The sequence below is a fragment of the Parambassis ranga genome, chromosome 19 (genome assembly GCF_900634625.1).
Source record: "Parambassis ranga chromosome 19, fParRan2.1, whole genome shotgun sequence".
NCBI classification, from domain to species: domain Eukaryota; kingdom Metazoa; phylum Chordata; class Actinopteri; family Ambassidae; genus Parambassis; species Parambassis ranga.
Window position 1 is genome coordinate 3,900,356 of NC_041039.1, and position 21,054 is coordinate 3,921,409.

At 40.8% G+C, this 21,054-nt stretch overlaps 1 protein-coding gene across 1 annotated transcript in view; it reads left to right on the forward strand.

Annotated features, from left to right (window-relative positions):
• Window positions 1-9,081: 9,081 nt before the first annotated feature.
• The window catches only part of tbkbp1 (TBK1 binding protein 1), a 44,127-nt gene continuing 32,154 nt past the window's right edge, over window positions 9,082-21,054 (forward strand). Inside the window, exon 1 of the mRNA XM_028432222.1 lies at window positions 9,082-9,251. The gene's annotated coding sequence lies outside the window, so the exon portion shown is untranslated. The remainder of the gene's footprint in view (window positions 9,252-21,054) is intronic.

A 21,054-nucleotide genomic window follows, 5' to 3' on the forward strand; every position in this document is an offset into this window, starting at 1 on the left:
CCCTGGAAGCTTGCCATCAATGGTGTTGAATAGAAATGCCTTTGTCAGGGAACACTGTGTCCTGATCAAATCTCCCATTACATAAGCGACGGCTGTGTCTGCGGTGCTGTGATTGTCCTTAAAAAGCCAGTCTGCCCTGCCTCTCAATCGAAATATTAGTTGACACGTCAGAGCTGCATGTAGGAAGCAATAATCACCTAAACACCACAAAACATTCAATTTTTTGTGCTCACAATAGATAAAGCTGATCACTGTACTCACACAAAGTGCCAACTGTTCACCTGTTGTTGTACTATATCAGCTATTTTAGGTGATGCCACATCTTTATCTAAATCAGCTGATTTTGCATAGTTTTCAGTACATTTGAGTCAGTGAAAGAACTTGCCATGAAACACGTTACTTTTCACAGCTGTTGACCTTCAGAAAGATGTGTCCATTGAAACAGTGTACAAAAAGCCAGAAATGTCGAAGTTGAATATAGGAGCTCCTGCTGGTAGAGAAAGTGCCTCGATCAGCAGCAGATTTATTACCACAGATATTTATTTGTGTCTGACAGCAGGAAACCAAGATCAGTCAAGCACAGTAATGTGGTTTCATGGATTTTTGGTTTCTTTGTGATTTAGTCCATTTCACATTTACTGACACCCTTCTTTTTCACTGAGCTTTACTCTTCACTAACAATGAAGCCGTGGTGTTTCTGACTCTTTTTTAACATATATGCATGGCATATGCAGTATTTTGTTCCACACTGAATACAGAAATGATTCCATGATAGTTTAGGTGGTAAGAAACTGTGAGCTCTGTTATGTGATCTACTGTTGGAGAACAACTTATCACACCCTCTTTGTGCAGGCCAGTCAACAACATTACCATTGCTCTCCTAGAGGTAGGGGTTAGGGTTAGGGTCTTACATGGAGAGATGTAAGCTTTGGGTCATTGTCATGTTAAAAAATGAAAACGACCATTAAACGATGACTAACCAACTAAACGGCAGAGACAACAGTTTTGCTGCCACCCCTTTTTAGGTTTTCACCTCACACCTCTCCTTTCTTTCTCCAAACAAAGACAACATCTCTGTGACCAAAGAGCTCACTTCCAAATGGGACACTTCCAGTCTGTGGGACCTGTCTCCAGGTTGTCTCTAGCATTCCCACAGACTGGAAGTGGAAAAGGAGTTCTTTCTGGTCTACAACCTGGCAGTCCATTCCCGTGCAGGACTCTAGTGACTGTCTTCTCGGACTCAGTTTCAGGTTCAGGTCCAGACTTGGTTAAATCCTTCTCTAGTGTCTCTCTAGTGTTGTTTTCGGCTCTTTATTGCTACATGGCTACAAAGGAATAAACATCTTTTTGAACCGACGAGCAAACGACAAGGAAAAAAAAGCGCACAACACATTCGCGCATGCTGTCCTACCGCAAACAGACTCTGAAATTTATGATGTGCCACCTAGCGGTTTGGAGGACAACAAAGAAGCCAGGTTAAACTGGATTGAGCTCGCACCTATTTGAAAATACATCTGAATGTACCTAGCTTGAAGGCTATCCGGATTCAATCCCACTCTAGCTGGATTGACTTTCTCTAGTGTGAACGGGGCCCTAGAGTGACCAATTAACCTAACAAGCACGTCTTTAGAATGTGGGAGGAAGCCGAAGCACCCAGAGAAAACCCACCCAGGCACAGGGAGAATGTGCAAGCTCCACACAGAAAGGCCCCAGTCAGAATTGAAACATAGACTACATGTATAACAGTGATTTGTTCTGTGGCTAAACAATCAGGACACTTCCTAAAAGGGCTCAAAATATTGACCATGCTTGTTTTTGGTATATTCCTCAAATTAAAGTAATGAAGGCTTTTTCAAAGGAAATACTATATATATATATATATATATATATATATATATATATATATATATATATATATATATATATATATATTACATGTGACACATGTAATGTAAAGTGCTTAACTGTTCAGGGCTGGGGGCTGGGGGTCACTGCTGACTACCCTCAGTATTTTTCCGTTCTCCATCAGCCCACATTCCTACCAGTAGTCAGCTCCTATTCCCCACTGTCAACAAACAGGCGGGCATAAATGTTTGGACAGAGCCATATTGGTTGAAGGGTGAGCAAGTGAACAACAACTCCAGTGGAAATTTCCTTTAGCTGCAGGTCAGGGGGAGCCATCAATGGCCTGTTAGGCAGAAGTGGGTCACTTCAGTTATTTAACACCAACAGCATCCCTCTGACAAAAAGAGTCCTCTTGATTAAATCTTAAATTAAATCTACACATTCATGCTACCTGCTTCAAAAAGACATTCAATAATTAATTATGTTGCATTTTTACAGTTTGTAATCATTCTAACATTCACACTGTGTTTAGTCTGTATTCATGAAACTAATGATAATGGCAGTGCTGCCTGAAGACAGATGGCTAATCAAGCTGAAGAAAGCTTTACATGGTCATTATAATATTTTTTAAAGAAATTGCTGTCAGGGAACAATAAAGAAAGAATTTATAGTGTAAATGGAAGACAGAGACTTGAGTGGCTGAGTTATCAATAGGTCTTTCAAAGTTCATGTCCCAAGATCACTAACACCTCTTTCAATTTTATTAAATTGTTTTTTTCAATTTTTAAAATAAAAATAGAATGCAAAATCATCTGGTTGTAGTGGTTTTGAGTATAAGGCAAAAACAATATACAGCTTTTTTTTTACCATTATATATTTATTTATAGGATTTCATTGTGTGAGCTACAGCAGATGCTGTTGATCACCAGTCCTTGATGAATTGATGGTGGCAGTTGTGCAGACCTCTGTAAAGAGAATACAGATGTATTGACAGGTTGGTAACACTAAGACCCACTATGATCATATGATTTTAATTATGTTTTTAACATTTTTTAATTGTGCAGTTTTGCAGTGTAATCATGTAAATATGAGGAAGGATTTCCAAAAGGAATATTTGCAGGGTAACTCTAGAAACACTGCTGGAGAGTATTGATGGGTGTTGCTCCAATAGTATTTTTACATTGTTATATGTGGGATTTTCTGGCATCTAGTGGTGAGGTTACCAAGCATGTAAGCTTCCAAAGGTCTTTTCTATATCCTTTCTTAACTAACACATAAAAATGGTGTGCTCTTGGAAAATAAGATTGTTTTATAGTTGATTTAAATTTCTGGTATTTATTAATAATTCAGTTGGCATGTTATCTGTCTTAACCTGTGTGTGAAATACATCTTGCTCTGCCTGAAATAATGCCTAGTAAAATATGGAGTTTTGCCTTCAACATACAGTTCAAATTAAGAAGGCAATGGCTTCTGCTTGTATTCAGTATGTGTTTTTAAGTAGATTAACAGCAACATGAAATACAAACTGAAATCAAACAGTGTCAAGGAGAACCTTGTAGGTTCTTTGATGTAAAATGTAATAGTCAGAATATTACACTCTGCTCTGTGTCGGCAGTGTTTGTGCTCCTTGAATTGAAGCAGCAGAAGCATGAACCCTGATAATTATGTCATCAAATCCTCTGGTGACGCAGCTTCATTGGGCTTATTTGATTAAAATAGCACATTATCACAGTGTGTGATAAGAACCATCTCACCCTAAATGTAAAGAGGATTAAAGAGGCAGTTTTTGATTCCCACAGACACAGGCTTGTAGTGATCCATCAGGAATCCATCACCTGCAGGACATCTAAACTAGGGAGGGCTCCAGGAATGGTTGCTCATCCAGCTATGCAGTCCTGTTTGGACAGTGAACATAGGCTACATGACATTGAGGAGACAATGAATACACACCACAACAAGATAGCATCTCTGTTGAATAGATGTGCACAGATAGCATTTTTTTCTCCTGGTGAGCTACACAAAACATTTAAAGATGCTTCACCTCTCTAGGTGAAATGTTCCAAAGGAACTCTATCTTTCTAATTCCTTTACTGCCAGTGGTTATATTTGTATAGGGGCTTTCTATTTGACTTTTTTTTTATAATTTAACAGTTTCCTCTTGCCCCTTTAACTGCACTTTTTGTTTGGCTAGATAGGGTAAAAGATAAGCATGAAGCTTGTGTTTCTCTCTCTCTCTCTGTCCTCATTACAGCAAGAAAACTACTGTTATAAATTTGAAAATTAAAGCAGTCCACAACTTTGATATGTGTTTGATATAATAATTATTATTATATCTATATTTAGATACACTCTGTCATATGGAGAAGGGGCTTTTTCGGTTATTAGACTGATGGGTAATTACAATGATTTGTCAAGTCAAGTCAGTTATGTATATATCACATTTTACTTATGAAATAGTCTCAAAGCACTTTACAGAGACCCAGAGCCTGAACCCCCTTACGAGCAACAGTGTCAGGAAAAACTCCCTTTTAACAGGAAGAAACCTTGAGCAGGACCTGGCTCATAAGGAGAACCTTCCTGCTGACAGTCGGCCAGGTAGAGGAGGAGAAGAAGAGGTAGACAGGACAGAGAGGATGAAGGAGAGTAACAAACATGCAGCAAACATCATACATTACAGAGAACAAATATGACAGGTTGTTGATGTTGTCAATGAGCTTTAGGCAAATGCAGTCAAATCAGCGTTTATGCTCTTGAACTTGAAATAGAACAGCTTAGTTTGGTGTCGAGAAGACAATTCTGAATCTATATTATGTGTTCAACACACCTGAAACACACGAAGACACACAGAATGCTGGCACTATTCTCATATTTCATTTAGCCTAATGTGAAACGTTCAGTTACTAAGCTGTATTACAGCTATATAGCCTAAATGTGGATGTTGATGTATACATACCCTAAGATGCATCTTCAAATTTGACTTGGACTGTTTAGATGTCGACAGCATCCTAATTGCTGGCAAACACTCCTTGCACTGTACAATTATACACTGCTCAAAACATAAATAGAACACTTAAACAACACAATGTAGCTCCAAGCAAATAACACTTCTGTGAAATCAGTCTGTCCAGTTAGGAAGCAACACTGATTTCAGCTGCTGTTGTGCAAATGTAACAGACAACAGGTGGAAATGATAGGCAATTATCAAGACAACCCCTGTAAAGGAGAGGACCACAGACCATTTCTCTGTTCTCATTCTTTCTGCCTAATGTTTGATCACGTTTGCATTTTGTCACTGCTCAGGTAGCATGAACCACACAAGTTGCTCAGGTAGTGCAGCTCATCCAGGATCGCACATCAATGAGAGCTGTGGCAAGAAGGTTTGCTGTGTCTGTCAGCACAGTGTCCAGAGCATGGAGGACATACCAGGAGACAGGCCAGTACACCAGGAGACATGGAGGGGCCGTATAGGAGGGCAACAACCAAGCAAAATGACCTCCAGCAGGCCACTAGCCCAACACAACGTGCAGGGCGATTGACATTTGCCAGATAACACCAAGACTGGAAGATTTGCCATTGGTGTTCTTCATGGATGAGAGCAGGTTCACACTGAGCACGTGACAGATGTAACAGAGTCTGGAAATGAGATTTCATTCTGATGCACTTTTTGATAAATTAGTGTAACTTCTCTTTACAATCCGATAGCAACCAATTAGTTAGACAGTTTCGCTTTAAAACGAAGAATATTAATCATCTGTGCAAGCTATAAAATGTTAAAAAAAGCCAATCCTAGGAGGCGCACCTGCGCGGAGTATTGGCTGGTTGGCTGCTCTCTTCCTGCTCTGCGCGCACCAGAGAGGTACGTGCATGATGGCTGAAGTCACAGACTGGTTGGGAGGCATGGCTTCGGGGTGAACTCCGAGAGAAAGGGGCATGTGCTTACTTTCAAAATCTGGCTGACTCACTGAGTTTTCAAAATCTCCTTTTAATACTTTTAATTTATATTGATCGTTTTTATGTTATTTTGTTATCAACGTATTCCACTATGTAATGAATTGAGATTTTCAGCTGGAATATTTCATTCCTTGAGATCTAGGATGTGTTATTTTAGTGTCCCCTTTGCCATTGTTGCAGTCTGACTAATTACATGCTAGCAGCAAGCAAGGCGAGCAGGTGACAGATGACAAGAAAACCAAAAAGATTCAATAAATTCAACCTTTTGTGAAAGTTGTTTAAATCAAGTGAAATTACAGACATACTTCTTTCCAGTGATGTACCTCATTAGGGCCGAGCACCGAAAGGTGCAAGGGTCCTATTGAAATGCAAGGAATTATTATTATGATTCTCCCGCGTCTTTGGACACGATTTTGACCCCCTGAACGTGCTCAAAAACTCACCAAACTTTACCCAAAATTGTCCCCCAACTAAAATTTGGGCGTGGCTGCATGGCTCTGCAGCGCCCCCTAAAGTGTGAAAATATTCACCGCAAGTGCTACAGACCTGAAACTCGGTACACTGATGTATCGCCTCGTGACAAGAAAAAAAGCCTCTTGGACGAAAATTCCACGATGTACAGGAAGTCCGCCATTTTGAAAAAAACACGCCTTGTTCCAATTTGCACACCACGCACTTTTGCGAACTCCTCCTAGGGGAATCGCTTGATACAGCTGAAAATTGGTGCACTCGCCCTTAAGGGGTCAGGGACCAAAAGTTATCAAAAACGCAGCACTTCGTCATACGGTCTGGCTGTGGCGCCACCACGAAGTTGACCCTTCGCCAACGCACAGGAAATGGATGTGTTTGTTGCTGTATCTCTCACATACTTCATCTGATGTGGATGAAAAAAATCAGGCATGCTGAGCCTGTCATTCTGAACAGATTGATATGCAATGACCACAAACTCTCATGGCGCCACCTACTGGCGGTATGAATTGTGTTCAGGCTGATTATCCATGTTCCACACCTCGTATTTGAACGAACTCCTCCTAGGGAGATACTCTGACAGCCCTGAGATTTAGTCCCATGGTTCTGAAGACATGGCTGAGCAAAAGTTATCAAAAACCCAGCTCGATGTTACACCGTGTGGGCGGGGCATCGCCACAAAGGTGACCCTTTGCCACCATAGAGAACGCTTCTGTTTTTCTTGATTTGTTCATCCTACCTGCCTCTTACTCTATCATGACATCAGCCCCTGTGCACCTTTTCATATCACCTCATCGTCATATGTGGGCGTGGCCACATGGCTCTGCAGCGCCCCCTGGAATGAGATCTGCTTCCAGGTTTGACCTACACACACGAAAGTTGGTACACATATGTATCACCTCTAGACAAGAAAAAAAGTCTCTTGGAGGTATACTCTAAAATGCACAGGAAGTCCGCCATTTTGAAAAAAACTGTGCCATTTTTCAATCCCTGCACTTTTACGAACTCCTCCTAGAGGATTTCTCCAATCCACCTGAAACTTGGTCTGCTTACTCTTAAGGCATTAGGGACCAAAAGTTATCAAAAACGCAGCACTTCATCACACGGTCTGGCTGTGGCGCCGCCACAAACTTGACCCTTCGCCAACGCACAGGAAATACATGTATTTTTGGCTGTGTCTCCCACATACTTCATCCTATGTGGCTGAAACTTTACAGTCACGCTGAACATCAGACGCTGCACAGATTGACATGCTGATATCCTACAGTCACTGCGCCACCTACTGGCCGGAGGACCTGTCTTTTGTACATGTGTGTTTTGCTGTACTCTTCTGCCCTGCAGACCACAGCTCGTGCCGGTACAGCTGGGAGAGAGGTCGTGGGCTGATAGGGGAGGCGGCGGCTGCTGGTCCTGCGGACGCAAGGGCTGCGAGGGCCCGTCATCGCTGCTTGCAGCTTTAATTACAGTTATGTTTGTTTTGTAATTAAATTACACAATGGTGTTACATGTAGTTACTCCCCAACACTGGTTGTCAAGCAAGCTGAAACTTGTGTTTATATTGTAGCGGATGTATTACAAGTTATGTTAAAACAGAGAAGAACAGAAGAGACTGGTGCAGGCAATAGGTATTGGTTTGGTCAGGGGCCGGACTGCAGGTCTGGAGGCAGAGAGAGAGAGAGGCACAAAACTATGAGGAAGAAAGCAAACACAGTTAATGACATGAATCACAAGGATGAACCAGACTAATGAGAGAGGAGAGGTCAGAGGGTTAGGGGGGGATTTGAGGGGACAAGGAACTGCTCAGTGGATCATGTGTGTGTAGGCCTATAGCAGCATAGCTATGCTAAAAGCTATCAACAAGTGACTGTATCTAAACGTAACTTCTCTACATACTATAGTTTAGACTAGTTATACACCTTACTAAACAGAAAGGTTTTAAGTCTGGTCTTAAAGGTGGAGGCGGTGTCTGCCTCCTGAACCCAAGTTTAGAGAGAACTTGGATAAAGCTATGAGAGATATGAGATATAATCTCTTTTAGTGATTCCTGTCAGAACTCTAACTGCGTAATGTGGACATCCTGATAATAGTTAGTTGCAGTAGTCCAGTCTAGAAGTAACAAAAGTACGGACAAGTTTTTCAGCATCACTCTGAGAGAATATGCTCCTGATCTTAGAAATATTACAGAGGTGACAATATTAGTAATCCAGTCCTGTTTTCACATTAATATTAATATTGTAACTGACATGAAATACAAAAAGAATGGTTTCTCATCCCATTAACATCTTATGTGTGTTACAGAAGTGGAACATTGACCCACATTACTGGGTCAAGGTTTTCTAAATGACAGAGAGCTGGATTTAAATTGTGTTTCTCTGAAGTCGGCTGTGGCGCTAAATGACACCGCACAGACACGTTTGACTCAGGGCCCTGAAAACGGAAGGTGTGAAGAATTTTCAGGAGTATAGGATACAGTAGTCCTTGCTGGAGGTATGTGGCTTTAAATGTAAGCTGTTGAATTGTTTGGTGTGCTAAAAATACACTTGAGTGCGCTGCTTTTCTAGACCTCCTGTCTTTTTTGGAAACTCTAGAAGTCTGAGGTGTTCGTGATGGAACACATCTGACACATGCCTGTTTTCTCTTGCGTTTTTTGCGCTCTCCCCTTTTTATCGCAGGGTGGCTCAGACAGTAGATGTTCTCGTTAAAAGGAGAGACTACCGTTCCTGTTCCCGCGACATCATCATCCCACACGAGTGGATCTCCACGGTGTGCGATGTGATGCTCTCAGTCCTGCACAGTAGCAGCTAAGGGAGGCGTGCTTTAACCAACAGCTACAGGAGCACCGCAGGAGGACCGGACGGAGCAGCGGCCAGCTGGACACAGCGTGAAACAGAGCGCTTTTTTTGGGGAGGGTGCTGCGCCCTCCTAACCACCACCACGTCCCACCCCTCCCTTAACGATGGCATCCACGGATCGATCATCGGGAGCGCGTGAGTTAGCCTCTTTACACAACGTATTTCATGTGATGAACACAACACTGAGAACAAACTGCATGTCTGACAGTGCAGCGCACCACAGCCATGTTTGAGTCGCACACACAGCTTCGTCTTAAAAACCCAGCCAAAAACACAAGGATCAAATAAGAACATCTTTTCCTCTGTGTGTGTGTGTGTGTGTGTGTTTGTTGTACGCGCAATTTGTTTAGTGTGACCACAGCTGATCACAGCATAGACTACATCTCCTTAAAGGAGACGCGTGTGTTCGCTGCTTTGGCAACATCAGCACCACACGGAGCGATGCCCTGTGGCCGCAGGCAACCTTCAACTTCAGCCCTGCTGATGGAAAGCAGGCAGCAATGGACTACATCTGTCCAGCATCGTGGCGTAGATCACTGTGTGTCAGTATCTGAGAGGAAAACAGCAGCAGTAAAGCCTTGTGTGAAAACTCACTCCTTCACAATTTCTATTCAATTAGTCTAATAATATAAATTCAGACTTTTCAGTGCAGCCTAAACTGTCATCAAGAAAAACAAATCAGGAATTGAGGAAGCTGCACTTCTGTGTAAACTGTTATTAGTGTGTGTGAGTATTTTTGTCTCATACAGAAAAACAGTACACGCTAAGTGCAGACAAATAAAGGCAGAGAAAAATGGAAGACACAGCTTGCCCTTTTCTCTTTAATAGAGATGACTGTGTGGATGTAACAGTGCTGAATAGCGTGTTGATGTTTTAGATTAAAATGGCAGAAGTCAGAAAAAAACAGTCACTCAGATGATTATCCTCTCATAGTGTAATTTGAATGTGAGAGTCTAGAGGTTGTGTGTGCACTTCAAATGTTACGCTGTGGGCGAAATCCAGCCACAATTTGTGTTTATAAATTGTAGATTTTTTTTGTGTTACCATCAATACCAGCACCTTTGTCATTCTTGGAATTTGAAGCAGTAGTAAACAGTGTTTTCTGTGTAAAGTGAGCCTTATATTTGTGTCTCTCATCACAGTACACTGCTACAGTGTGGTAATCATCCAACAATTACAAGCTAGACTAAAAACAAATGCTAGCCATTCAGCTCTCAGTCTTTTTGCATCAGATACCACACATGGTTCCCTTTATGCTAATGAACATGTGATTGTATTACCCAACATCATCCAAACAAGCTCTAAATGTCTGTGTTAGGACGAGGGGTAGGGGTAGAGGTGGGGAAGGTGGGGGTGCAGCAGGATCAGGTGCCCCGAGTTCAAATCCCATTGACACCATAAGCTGTTTTGTTGTTACCTGCTGTGTGGTTATAACGACTGAAATGTCAATGTCAAGTTACATTTTCCTGGTGTGGAGGGGTTGTATGCATCAGTTAAGTGTCAGTCATTGTAGCATTTACGACTACCTGTTCAGCAATATGAGTGACAAGCTCAGAGTTACATATTGTATAATACAAACGTAACATTTGGCAGCATTGCTTCTTCCCCTTATGTTAACTATACTATACATGGACTCACCATCCTAGAGAAGGTGTTCTTACGCAACAGTACAGGCTGATGTTAGCCGATTAGTAATTTTTATAGATATCTTTGCAACACACAGACACAACAGCTGTAATTTAGTATGATGTTGATAATTTTAGTTACATTTTTAAATAGTTTTTTTTTTAACTTTGTTTACTGATTTAACAATCAAAGGAATCTGTGCTGCTGAGCTGTGGCTTGGTTTATGTGATCCTGGGACACCACAATGTGATCTCTTATCTAAGTCATTATTTCACATGCTTAGTCAGAGGCTGTCACTCACTATTACTGCCAATGCAGAAGCCTATAAGAGAGGTTATTATATTACACTATGAGCACTTAATGTTAAGCTTCTCATCCCACAGACTTTAGCTTGTTACCTCCACTTCATTTAAAGTATGCAGCCCACCCTTGTCAGTTCCCAGGTGTGTACTGTGTACAGGAGTTAATTTAAGGAAGTGAATCATAACTTTACCTGCTAATCACCAGTCATATAGACTCTATACAGTAAACAGCAAAATAAACATGGTTTATTTTGCTGTTTTAATGCCCTTCTTATTCATGTTTTTGTTATTTTTTCCCCCCACTCCAGCAAGCTCATCCATTCTTGAACCTGTTGTATAATGTATTTTGTTACAAGCTGATGAGGGCTGTTTTTTGGAAACATGATGCGATGTGAAATGAGTGAGGAGTACACCAGTGATTCCATTCTCAAGAGGAAGTTACTACTGTGATTTTGTTTGGTTAACTCTACCAAGGACGCAGTTATAATGTGCTGTTTGCTGTTTGTTTGGTGTATTTCAGTTTAGTCATTATAGATGATTGACAGATACACATCCTTCATGTGTTCAGTTTCATTTGTGGAGATAATAGGAGAACACTGGTGGGGTGCGCATGGGCCAGGAAGTCATCTTTGAAATAACTCCTTGTGTGTGTGTGTCGGAGGAATGGGTGGTTACTGACAATCACATTTTTAACTGAACATTTGAATGAATGTGCAAGAATGAAAAATAGCAGCAGCTGCTGTTAGCACGACTTGTGCAGAATTGCAACAATCTTCATTTTAAGAACAAAATTGTACTGTAGACTCTCAGAATCAGACATTATGAGGCCTGCCTCAAATGAATATTTAAGCCTTCTGCAAAAAGAAATGATGTGAAAATTGTTGCCTCAGTATTGCAAAAGTAGTGGCACATTTGAACTGCAGACTGCTGAAACTGTTTTTCTGCACAAGCATCTATATATACAATTATATACATATATATATATGTATATATACACAGAATTTCCCCATTATGGGACAAATAAAGGTTTCTTAATCTTAATCTTATTTCCCTGTGGTGATGGAATTAATTGGACAAAACTGAAAACAAGTAATTCTTCTCATAAATAAATAAATCCATAAAATCAAATGTATTAAGACATCACACATAAATTAATAAAGTGCATCTACATTTAGTGTAATGTAGCCTCAAGCTGTTGTCTAACATTTGATGGAGCTGAACTCTCAGAGACCTGAAAACAGACTTTGTTGTGTAAAACCTGTGAAGTTTTGGAAAAAAGTAACATGTTTATTTCTCTTGTAAAGTTAGACATTTTAACATGGATTGATTTTTCAGTTCCTGAGATTGCTGCTTCTGCTTTTTATCAAATCAGTTGAATCAGTTAAATTAATGTTGTCTCCGGCTTACGTGAACTTGGTGGTTTTCTTTCCTTGAACCTTGACTCCCCTTCTGTCTCGATTCTGAGCATGCTCAAACATAACTGTCTTTATCCTTTTCAGCTAACAAGGTCTTTTTGAAGGACATTTTTGACATTGAAATAGTTAATAGTCATCAGATGGAAGTCATTCAGGCAAACAAAATACCGAACATAACACAAATCCCTGTGTGTCATGTTCCTTCAAAAAAAAAAAAAGGTGAAAAAGATTCTGCCAAAGCAATATTTTTAATGGTGTGAAACCTCTGCCTTTTCAGTTTTTCACCTATGATTGATGTGTGCTTGTGTTTAAAGCTCTACCTCTCAGTCTTCTTTCAGAGAAGGAGAGGATTTGAAACAGTGTTTTATTTCCTCTCGATACGAGTTTATCTGGGCTGCATCAGGATGGCACAAAAGCACAGTACATGATGGTCCCACAGTGTGGCTCAGATGTTCTGACAGTGTTGATGATTGTTCTTGTGTCACAGGGAGACGGGCTTAAATGAATAAACCTCTGATGAGTCGGTATTAAATTAAGTGCTGAGTTAAAATAATTATAGATGTAAATGGGATTATGCCCAAACCCAGAGGCCCGGCAGCAAGAAATAAAGGATGTGGGTATGATCAAACAAAAGGAACTGTGGTTCCAGCTTTGAGTAGTTGTGTATCTGAATAAACAGAAATCGGTCCAGATAATTATTCCCCTGTGATGATAAATTGTGATAATTTGCTGATCCCTTCATCTGACATATTGTTTTTGACAACTGGGATTGTCATTTTAAAATAACCCCTGTAGATAAATAAGTGTTGTTCCCCCACTCTGACAATAAGGTTTAGTTTTAGAGTAACAGCAAAGATCATAGTAAATAGTGACTGTGGATTCCACTGAGCACCTCATGCTATGAGAATATGAGGTCATTTATCTCACTCTGCGGCATCATCACCGGTGGGCAGCACACACACACACACACACGAAGGAAGTGTCCTGCCCAGAGACAGCACTGACATAATTCACAGATAGCTAATTTATGCAAAACCTATTTCATTTTCCTGCCATGTCCTCGCCACTGTTTCACACTCACTTTTCTGTGTTTGCTGCCCCTGGGTCTCCTCATCCAGTGTGAATCCACACACTCATGCTATTATTGTGTTCATATACATAAATATGGCCATTTATGTAAGCTACTTACAGACTGAATCACTAAATGAAGAGGGAGACTAGAGGCGCTGCTGCTTGATGGAATATTCATGGATGGCTTTCATGGGTCACCGGGGTTGAAGGAAGGAGGAGAGGGTATGATGCAGTGCTGTACTCCTGTCTGTATTGTACATCTGACATCTACATTTAGGCCTGATTTTTGAATAAGTCAAAGGATTGCAATGCTAGACAGTGTCAGATGTTTTGTTTTGTAAGTCACTGCAGCAACTTTCTGTGCTCGACATCTGCGAAATTAGAATTTAGCCAACAGTCATCATTCTGGGAAAAGATAATGATCAAAAGATGCCAACCAGTCACGACTACTGACTAAGTGTTAATCTCTTTCAATGTAACAAAAATCCATTAACCACACAACCTGCTTAAAAACAGAACAGAGGCTTATCTGATGGAAGTGATTGATTTCAGGGTCTTTTTAATCCAAATAAAAGCAAAGAGCAGCAACGTCCAGGCAGTGACAGACAGGCAGCTCCCCCGAGCCTGGGAGGTGGCGTCCAGCCAGTCTTTACTAATCAGGATTATGGCACAGTGCAAAATGCTACACAACCATTTACACCTGAAGGCTGTTTCCATGCCAAACCATTGATAATTCTAGGAAACAAAGCTGCTGAAGGGTCCTTCTTATTACCATCAGGAGATAACGAGATTGAAGACCCTGGAGACAGAAGAAGAGAAGATGTCAAAACCACTCAAGAAACCAAAACACACCAGTTTCTGGTAAAACCTTGATTACGTTCAAAGTAAAGGAATAAGACATCAAGCTGTTGCTGCACAACTGGCAGATACATAGATGTATAGCTGTCTTGCACTCCCTCTGAGAGATCTATGTGAATCAGTTCTGCAGTAATAAACAAAATGTGCAGGTCATAGGCCTCCAGAAATTCACTTCCATCTTTGTCTGTCACCACCAACTGCTGACTCTCATGATCGGCCCACCTGCGTCAAGGCTGTCCTCTGCATTTAGAGGTTTGGCTTTACATGAGTCCCTATACCACATTCTTTCATGGAAGCAAAAACCTCACCTCTTTCCAAACTTGTCTTTGCTGCTCTCAGTAGCAACAAACTCACACCTCCCACTGCCCTGTCCCGGCTGTTTTCATTGTTCACCAGCAACCCCACTGACTGCACTGCAGCAGTAGAACGGGGGGGCTGTAATGGTGTGAAATGTGTTTTCTGCTTGATATGATACCTTGAACATTGTGTGACAACTGTAGTGGTTGACATAACAGGGTTGTGTTGCTTTTGTTGTTGGAGGACACCTGGTTGCTGAGGAGACTGAAGAAATGTGATGTAACGGCAGTGTAATGTGACCACTCACTCTCTCTGCCCACTCAAGGCACTGTGCCGACCACAGAGGCATAACGTAGTGTAATATGCACAGTATGTCCCTGTGCGTGTGTGTGTGAGATCAGACTAGCTAAATGTAGCCAACAGAGAGTTATAGTAAGACAGGGAGACACTGACACTACAGAAGATCTTGTATGTGAGGGAGAATTCTGGTTGGAGAAAGTGGTAGAAAGTCCGCTTTGGGCCTTGAGTCTTTAGCTCTCTGGGGATTCGCAGGATTCTTTTTGTGTCTCAGAAAAACCAGGTTACCCACTTGCTTGTCACTTGTTACTGGACTGCCTAAACTCCCTCTGGTGCACCTAAAAATACCTGCTCACACTGAGAATGCCCAGCCAGGGTTTTGTAAGATGTCTTCTTGTTGTTGACATTTCAAAAACAGCCTTTCCTTTTTATTAAAATTATATATATAATATAATATAATATATACTCTGGGGATTATATTCACTGTATTCACAGAAAAAGCACAGGGGGCACCTATTGACAACATGTAACACAGCAAAGACGCTGGGGTTAGTTATTAAATTGAGTCTGAGAATACAAAGAATACTTTCATTTGTGCGATAATCTTTATGTTTGCAGCAGGACTCAGGCTCAGCTCATAGATTTCCAATAAAAAAAACAGCTAGTGTCAGAGAAAGTGACACACAGGCTACAGATAAACATGCAGCGAGGAGGGACTCAGGAGCTGTATTCTGTGTGAGAAGCAAGGCCTTAAAGAAGAGCAGCTGCTTTGTAGTCATTAATGACTTTATTTCTAACCTGTACACAAGAGCACAGGATACAAGGGCAAATAAAATGCTCATTGGTTTGCCTGAGCAGGTCAGGAGAACATAAATATCACAGCATGTCCTCACACATAAATAACCGAGCAGGTTGATTAGCAATGAATCCCAAAATGACACTAATGACTGTTTGGGTGAGGAAGGAGGCTGCTTTTGAAAAAAAGACCATAGTCTAACGGAGATTATACATGCCTATGCACTCACATGACACAAAATTCTACTACAACTGTCGTTTTTTATGGTAAGGACAGATTAATATACCAGGCTCATCTCTGAGTGCAGAATTGGAGAATTTTTAATTAGCAAGCTCACACAGTTGTTGTTGTCATTGTACAAGTAAAATAAATACAAATTAGGAATGTTGTTGCATAGAGCACTGACCAGACATCTGTCATCATAAAAAATAAACAAACACCTCAGTCAGCATGTATTCCGTGTGTGAGCATGAATCGTGTTTCCTGTATGAAGACCTGGACATTGTTGTTGGTACTGGAAGCCAATATCCAGATGACCTGTGCACAAAAAGAGCAGAGACAATGAAGTCATGGTTCAAATCAATACATGTTCAGGAGGATCTATCGCATCATTTTCCCACAGAGGAACACCTCACACACCTCAGAAAGGGTCATGTTTCCTCTCTTTATCAGCAGAAAGTCACACTCTGAGATTCAGGTTAGATGAGCCGAAAGAATCATGCCCTTTGTTAACCTGCACAACTGAAGAAAACTCTGCTCTCATTGTGTTGTTGAGAGTTACAGACACAGAACCCCTCTGTGCATCTTGTACTGGAAGCCCTGACAAAAGCTAGAGGTGTTACATTAATGTAGAAGCAAAGTAGGAAGCTTTGTGTTTTTTCATAGGTCCATAAGTGTGCAGAGACACGTGAATTGGAACGTATGGGTTCAATGCCCTAACAAGTCTGCTGCTTCGCCTGTGTGTAGTAATTGGCTGCAAATTCTGTTCCTGTAAACAGAATGCACAGGCCTGCCTGCAGACCTCTTCAACTGCCTCTCATCTACTTCTAGCCTCATTTATCTAGGCATTTGTGCTGTAATCTACCGTACTTGTTTGCTTTATCCTGCACAAGTGTTGCATGTCCCCAGCTCCCACAGGCGATTTGGTTACAGTAAATTTCTCTTTGCTGTCATTCATCTTTTTATGTGTCTCTGTTTTTAACAAACAAACAATGTGGTCACTGCTTCAGCATCTATAGAATAAAAGAAAGAATAACATTATATAAACATATGATATATAACAATAACAGTTTTATACCACCATTAAAATATATCATTTGTCTTTCATTTGACTCCCCCCATAGGTTTCTACTAAAACAGTATCTCTGGCTGGTGATACACAAACACATGGATAGCTCACATGGATGGAGTACAAATGGAAGTTTTGCTTGCCATAATGGCAGATGAAACTGTGGTTACTTCCACAGACTGAATTTGGCGTATGCTTTGGATTTAGGAAGAGCTTCCAGCTTATAAATCTTGACTCCTTTCCCTCTTGGACATTTTAATGTGTTTAAAGAACAAAGTCCCACTTATATACTTTATGGCTCTAAGGGTCATTAATCAAATTTCTGATCAGATTTATGTTTTTTTTATTATCTCACCAAAGAATTTCCAGTTTCCTTGAAAAAACATTTTATGATCTTTTTTGGGTGGCCAAAGTTCTGCTTATTTGTATGATTGAAATAAGAAGGCATACACAAGAGGTATGGAGTGATGCACTGCTATGATTGCACAACACTACTACAACACTATTTCTTTCATTTTTAATCACAGCTAGATATGCCATAAAATGAATAGGTATTAAAATGGGTTAGATCATCTTTTAACATATAACTGCAAATTTATAACATTAAATACATTTTAAATATATTTATGTTAGTAAAACGGCTTCCAGTTTCAGCTGCCATCGGCCCAAGTCCCCGCCCCCATGAACACATAGAGATGTGGATAGAGAGACATGCGCACGTTCCATTTTCAAGGACTGAAATATCGTTATCAAGTCACGTTCTCCTGATGAGGACGAGCTGAGTGTGATAATCAGATCTCTTGTTGGAGGATAATTCCAGGCATCCAGATATCTGGGACTAAATGATTTGTTGAAATGATAAGTTAAGTGATTAATTAACTGACAACACATTCAATAAGTGATTCATTGAGAGGTAAAAATGAAGTTTAAATCACAACAAAGCAGATGAAAAAACGATTTCGAAACGATTTAGAAACGATAAATATGTGATTTTTCTCACGTAACCTGAAATATGAAGAATGGGTCTGGGCAGCTGCCAGTTTCCTGCTTTAGTTAATCTGGCCTTGCCCTCTCAGGATCTTACTTTCCCCTCAGACTTCAATAGAGCTTCTCAAGTACATTTTCCATGCACTCACTCTCCTTCCCCCGTCCGCTCACTGTCTTTTGATTCTCCCAAGATGCACACACATACATACACACACATACACACACACACACACACACACACACGTGCTAACCCCTTCATTATCCAACACTCAAGTCCCTCTAAGAAGATGAGCATCAGAGTTCAATGTGTGTCTGTACTGTCATTGCGAAGATCAATGTTAGAAATTGCCTGTTGAAGGTCATGCAGGTGCATAAGTACACATCTGCTCTGCTCCCACGATGCATCGCTCATGTTTTATCATGTAGTCTTTCTGATCCAAGCCGCTGCTCGCTCTCCTTCTCACTCTCACATCATCTCGTCTCTGGACTCATCCAACATGCACCAGCAGCACCAGCAGCATGCACCCTTAATTAGTCAGCAGCCACAGATATCAGCCACAGATATCATATCAGCACTCAGGGCCAATTAAACACTTGCTTATATTTTCTCTTCTTTCTCGCAGTTTCTCATAGATGGTAATGTCTTAAAACATAATAAAATTAGAATTTACTGCAGCTGTTTACCACTCTGTGTGACAGTTTGGACAATACAAATCTTTTTAATAAGATCTGATCAGACAAGCTAAAAAATGAATATATTCTCATTTTGATGTCTGAACATTTTTCAGCCCAATAGCAGCAACTTCATATCTATGAGTGACACTGGTATGTCAGTGTGCTCTGTTTCCATTACCCTTTATTTCATGCATCTTTGGTATACCATAATTCAATTTTAGAACATTGTGTGTGTGTCTAACTATCAGTCTATCTTTTAGTCAGTGTGTGACAGCAGAACAGACACGCTGGAGGAGGATGTGATGTTCTGTGAAGTGCACAAGCCTTTTAGATGCTGGGGAAACAAGACAAAAGTGGAGCCATGTCTGAGTCAGGGCCAGTGGCAGTGGAATGATCTGAGCTGATTCAGCTGTCAAGGTCTTTGGCTGGAATTAATGTGGTATATAGGTGTGTGTGTGTGTGAGAGAGAGGGAGAGAAAGAGTGCTTTCCATTTCAAGGTTGTGATGTCACAGCATACTGTACTGTTTTGCATTACAACCACTTCCCCAGCACCTGATTCTGCCTCTCAGAAGGGTATTAAAACACAAGTGCAACATCAATACATGAAGGCACCACACTCAGACCACACTGTATAATAATTAGGAGTTTGTAATAAATAAACCACAAAGTTAATCACACCCACAGAAGCCAGGACACTGTACAGTACACTTCAGTTTAAAAAAGCTTCAGCACAAAATTATAGCAGTAACTATGTTACTATGAATAAAACAGTGAGACATTTTAATGTTCTGCATTGACTCCACTGTGTTCACCTGCTATTTGCTGACTTTAAATGTGCAGGTACCATGTTTAGATGAAGGATTACAGTTAACAGAAGCACCTGCATTACTGACAGTGAAGAATTTGGCTTGCTGAAGCAGCTGGATTACTGTGAGAGCTATGCACTCACAAAGTCACAAAAATCCATCTGGCCTGGCTTCATCGGTGGTTTCGACCTATCAGCATTGTGTGTGTAAATACTGGCAGTTATGGGTGTGTTTTAGGTGTGACAATAGCTTATGGTCTGTAAACGTTTTTTCTTGTTTCTTGGTTCATTCTTTATTCTTATTGGTCGCGGATAAGCGGTTAAAGATGGATGGATGGATGGATGAATAATATAATACTACAATATTGTTTAAGGTTAGGCATTGGAGAACAGGGTAAGGATTAGGGTTAGGTAAAGATCATCTTAAAACACATGAATTGATAACACTTCTGTCCCAGTAAACATGTAGAGATAGACGTGGAGAAATCTACATGTGTTCCGTTTTCAAGGACTGAAATGTTTTACATTTTCCTGGTGAAGATAGGCTGAAATTTGGCATATTTCCGTGCCTCCTGCTGATTCATGGTTGGTTGCAGCCAGTGTTGAGGATAAACATTCAAATGATACCATGACCTAAAGGATATAGAGTTGCAGTTGTGATAATTCTCTGGGGTCCTTGCTGTAAGATATACCCCTTCGCGTATAGGCTTAATCATTCGCTCGATTACTGCAGTTTCAAATATCTCTGTGTGACCTGCAAGCTAACTGCATCCACAGCTCTGTCACATTTTCTTTTCATTATATTGTGAATCTGATCTCACAGAGCAGCCATCTCTCACTCCAGCCTGCTGGCATGCCAACTGTGCATTAAGAGAAAGCATCACACACTTTTCCTTTATATACTATATAACAGCTGAGACCAAATTACAAGCTTTGTTTCACAGAGAAACACAGTAGTGCTCCTGAGTCATCCTACTCACTCAACCCATCAGCATGTATGTGTGCGCTGTGTGTGACTGTGTGTGGTCATGGGTAATTGGGGTGGCTAAATGAAGTTGGTCAAAGGAGGGTGGACTAATTGCAAGCACAGAAAGGGGGAAAAATCATTCTTATGTTGCCTTTTTTGTCTTTTTCTCTCTCATGTGTGCGTGTCTGCTGCAGCTCAGCTTGACTTTGACTCAGATTTCAGTGAGGGGATCCAAGTATTGGATTGGTTGTAGTAATAATTAGGAGATTAATGTCTTTTGTAGGGAAAGTTCTCATTCGAAGTCAAGATAAGAGGTTTTTTTTTAAATTTTTCTTTTTACTTTGCTCAGGGGCGCTGTGATGAACTTTGCAGCTGAATACCAAGATGGATGAATGGCAGGGAGAGGAGTGGGTGGGGAAAGGGAGGTGAAGGAATTGAGTTTTGCTTCGGAGGAATGAAGGATGAGGGGAGCTATGGTGAAGGAGAAAAAAGAGAGATGGAGCTGGTGTAAAATGGAGAAAAAAAAATACAGCAACACAACTCATTGTCTCCA